Source organism: Marmota marmota, unplaced genomic scaffold (genome assembly GCF_001458135.2).
Source record: "Marmota marmota marmota unplaced genomic scaffold, marMar, whole genome shotgun sequence".
NCBI lineage: Eukaryota > Metazoa > Chordata > Mammalia > Rodentia > Sciuridae > Marmota > Marmota marmota.
The window spans coordinates 508,751-513,563 of record NW_025999880.1 but is presented as its reverse complement, the minus strand read 5'-3'; the positions used below and the strand labels follow the sequence as shown (position 1 = coordinate 513,563).

At 43.3% G+C, this 4,813-nt stretch overlaps 1 pseudogene; it reads left to right on the top strand.

The window, feature by feature from the left end:
- Positions 1 to 2,330: 2,330 nt before the first annotated feature.
- LOC107150347 lies at positions 2,331 to 4,223 on the top strand (annotated as a pseudogene).
- Positions 4,224 to 4,813: the final 590 nt, after the last annotated feature.

The following is a 4,813-nucleotide window of genomic DNA, read 5'->3' as shown; positions in this document are numbered from 1 at the left end:
ATATATATATATATATATATATATATATATATATATATATATATATAATTCATTCAATCCTACTAATGCAATAATATAGCTTACATAGTACTATTACATACACATTTGACAGAAAAGTAAATCTGGGCTCCAGAATAGTAAGCAACTTTTCCAAGATCACACTGCATATAGATGGCACAACTGAGTTCCCAAACTAGACCTTCATTTAACTACACACTATGTGCTATTAAACACTGGCCAAGTGATTTCCCCAGGTGTGATCTACCTATACTCAAATCACAAGCAACAGTTCAAAAGCCACTCCCACCAGAATGCTCTGGATGGAACCTGAGAACTGATGTTTTCATCAAGTTTACCAGGAGTGCTGCTTGCAGGTTAGTGGCTAAGAACACTGACTTAGGTAACAGGATTCAGCACTCCTTCCAAATGTGGTGTATATCTGCGTGGGGTAATAGGTGTACCATACATTATTTCTCTAAAAACCATACTTTACAAAATAAATGGCTAATGTTGGTGGGGAGTAGGTGTGGAAATCAGGCTCTATGTGGAGCAGAACTATATTTGTAGGTTTGCTATGAAAGGTAAGTTATTTAACAGGTAGATTACTTGGGTTGCAGTTATAAGTACAAGAAATATACACTGAGCTGGGTCCTTTCTTCAGAAGAAGGGGACATTCAAAACATGTGTAGAAATCAAACATGTATTAATTTTTATGAGCCAAAATTATTTCATCTTCCAAATAAACTGATTTTTTTATCCAAAATTGTTTAGAAGCCTGGCATGGTGGCACACGCCTGTAATAACAGCGTCTTAGGAATCTGAGGCAGGTTGATCACAAGTTCAAAGCCAGACTCAGCAATGGCAAGGCACTAAGCAACTCAGTGAGACCCTGTCTATTATTATTCTAAATAAAATGAAAATAGGGCTGGGGATATGGCTCAGTGACACAGTGCCCCTGAACTCAATCCCTGGTATAAAAAAAAAATGTGTAGAATCGTAGTAATCAAACACCTTGAGGTTTATTTAAACACTATATTTAGCAAATACTAAACCACACATACTAGGGTTGGGGATGCAGCTCTGTGGAAGAGCTCTTGCCTAGCATGACTGAGGCCTTGGTGTCAATCCCCAGTACTACAAAGAAACAAACCAACAAATAAAAAAACAAACAAAAACTGCTTTTTGACTTGATTCCATATTCAGGAATCTATTTTATAGAAACACTACCAAAGAATAGGAATATGTAGACACATGGATTTTTTAAAAAAAAATATGGCTAGTTAAAAAAAAAAAGGAAAACATCAGTAGGGGATAAAAAAAAAGGGAATTAAGATGCCCATCCATGGAATATTCTGCTGCGAATTCTGTACACACCTCCGTCTATGCAGTGTGTTTATCATATTAAGTGTAAAAGGTGTACCCACTTACATCTACTGTATGCATATACACTCTACGTATATGATATACAACTGTACATGTTATTTTTGTTTTTAATCCTAAAAATTCTTATATACATATATATTTATATAGGTAAATATTCAAAAAGATGGACATCAAATAGTTAACTGTAGTTGCTAGAGGAAAATTATAAATGATGCTGGGAAATGAAAAAAAAAATTCTGGGAACATACCTTACCAAAATTAAAACATAAAAGAATAAAAACAAAAACAAACAAACAAAAAAAGAAATGATGCTGGGTCTTTTTTGTTTGAAGATACCTCCATATCTGGCTTGTTTATGTAGAACTCTTTCCTAGAAACACTTTTTCTTGGTTAGTGGGCATAAATATTTTTAGGCTTCTGACACACCCACACCTAAAGGAACTTCATAATTCACAACTAAAGTTTGTGACAGAGTCCCCTAGTCATTCTATGACTGTTCGATAAATGGACAAATGAAACGTGACATCACACTTTCCATTCCTCTAGCCGGGGATTCCTTAATTCAGAACCAGGATTTGGGGGGTGTGGTGTTGCTGCCATCCACCTGTCAACCTCAATGGTTACAGAGACTGAGAAAGCACTGAGTTTCAGTTCTGTAGAAAGGAACGACACTGGAGAGGTCATCCATAAATAAGTTCTTATGAGAAGGGACCAGCTAATAGCAACTCTGAGTAGACGCACACAAGTCTCCTCCCTCTCACAGGGAAACCATTTCTCCCCCAAAAAACAGAGCAAGTCGTGAGTCTAGAGCTGAGACCTACAGCTCAGAGATGCTATTCTTAGATATCCTGAGTTCCTGTAGTCACCAAGGACCCCAAGTTGTGTAACATCATGACAATATTGCTATACTTAAAAATTTCCCCATGCACCCCCAGATTCCACTTCCCCACCCGCCAGGGCTGCCTATAAAGAGAAGGGCAGATGGCTTCAGATGCCAGAAGGACACAGGCAGCAGGGAGGACCCAGGCCCTTCTTGGATCTGCTCATACTTGAGACCACACTCCATCATCCACTGAACATCATGCAGGTCTCCACGGCTGCTCTTGCTGTCCTCCTCTGCACCATGGCTCTCTGAGACCAGGTCTTCTCTGCACCATGTGAGTCCACCCTATTGTGGCGAGTGTCCCCACTCTCTGGCCCTGGGGAGACCACATCAATCTCTTCTTGTGGTCTCCAGAACCCAGGAGAAAAGAGAAAACTTCTTAAAGGGCTACAAAGCACCTTGAGCTTTCTCTTAAGAACTTTTCACCTTTACAAGGGATCTTAGCTCTCCTAGTCCCCAGTCCTGAGAGTCAGGGTTGGGGCAGGGGTTCCTTCTTTCTATAGATAGGGGGAAAATAATGGAGCCTAAACCTCTGAGTTTGCAAGAGGCAGAATCCAGACCTGGGTACTTCCTTCCCAGTGATGTGGTCGATTCCCCAGCTCACTCCGGGGCTCCCAGGAGCTCTGCCCACTGGATCTTGAGATAGATATCCCAGACCTCTCTTTTTGCTGGGTGTGACTTCTTGAACCAATCAAAATTCCCTGAAGGAAGAGAGGAGAATAGTCTGTTTGGTCTGAATCACACAGACAAAGAGAGCCCGCAGTAAAGAGTGAGGAAGCAAGGAGAACAGAGACAGTAGGAAGACAGAGACAAGAGGTTTCTAGGCAGAAATGCCCAAATGCCTTCCCGAGGCCGGTCTCCAGTCCCCACTCTGTTCAGGGCTCTTCCTCAGCCTGAGGTTGTGACAGCTGGTGGCCTTTCCTTTTGGATGATGACCTGGACTCATTCTGTCCCTTTCTCCACAGTGGGTGCAGACACCCCGACGGCCTGCTGCTTCTCCTACGTGGCCCGGCAGATTCAACGCAAATTCATAGAGGACTATTTTGAGACCAGCAGCCAGTGCTCCCAGCCAGGTGTCATGTAAGTGCCACTTCCCCTGCCCACCCTTGAGGACAGCCCCACACGGGCAGAGACAGGCCAGGAGAGCAACCCTAGACAGGCCATGTATATAGGATTCAGCTCTTAAATGTGACCTGACTTGGTCGGGAAGGTGGGACCCCCAACTCAGAGAGGAGGGACAGAAGAACGAGGTGGCAGGGTACCCTGAGACACTCTTGAGTTGGTGGGAGAGACTCCCTGGAGTAACATAAGCAGAGCCTCTCTGAGCTGCCCAGGGCAGGGGGTGGGATGGAGGGACCACCGTGGGCCCCAGATCCCCTGTAGGATCCTCAGTGTTTGATCCTGTGCTTCTCCCCACAGCTTCCTAACCAAGAGAGGCCGGCAGGTGTGTGCTGACCCCAATGAGAACTGGGTCCAGGAATACGTCACTGACCTGGAGCTGAATGCCTGAGTGGCCTGGAGACAGCAAGGAACCCAGTGACCTCCGTGGGCCCTGTGGGGAGCAGGGGCCTGAGTCTTGGAAGCATCCCTGTGACTCCATAGCTACCTCTCCTATGGCTGGTTGTTTCTGAACAGCCTCACTCTGAACTTAGATTTTATTTATTTATATTATTTTATTTTTATAATTTATTTTTATATTCGTTTCATTTTCTGACTGTTTGTTCCAAAAGATCCCAGGACAAATTCTTTGCCACTCATCCCCTCCAGCTTTGCTCACGCTGTTTGGTGACAATTGAGTGGCTGTCATGGGCTTGTTCTAGGAAGACATGGTATCCAAGCCACCAAACTGACAGATATGGAGTGGGTCCTTTTGCACTGACCGACACACAGTGGCTCCTTGGCTCTGAGCTGTGTCCAGCCTGGTGAAATAATAAAGATGCACGTTTTAAAAGAAAACTGGTATGGAGTTTGCTTTTGTTTGTCCAGAAAAATCAGAATTACTGGTTAAGAGGAATAAGGGCAAATAATAGGAAGGTGTGACATGGAAGGACTTGGGGGAGAAGAACAGGGCTACTGCAGTTACTCCACTCTACACCGGAGGTGCAGTTCTGGAATATTCCAAGCTACAAACATTTTGTGATTCTTAATGTACCCGCTCTAGGAAAATTCCCTTCTTGAATGGATACCATAAACAAAATCAACCAAAATGATTTTTAGCACCAAAGTGAAAGTACATATAACCTGTATGGGAGCCGACTTCATGGACCAGCTATGCCTTTTAGTTAGTAGAAGAGTCAGGCATCAAAGGACTCACTCCCTGGATGGAAAATGGCCCTGATCACAGGGGAGGTATGGGTTTATATAGGTTACACACTGGGAGATGAGTTAACCATTGAAGACTTTATCAGAACCTATCAGTTTGGACATTCAGGAAACAGGTTATGAGAATTTGAAATTCGTATTTACTAAGGCAAGGATGGAGGGTCCAGAGTTCAGCACTTATCTCTTTCCCTCCAGGATCTATTTTACTGTCACTGAGAAAAGATC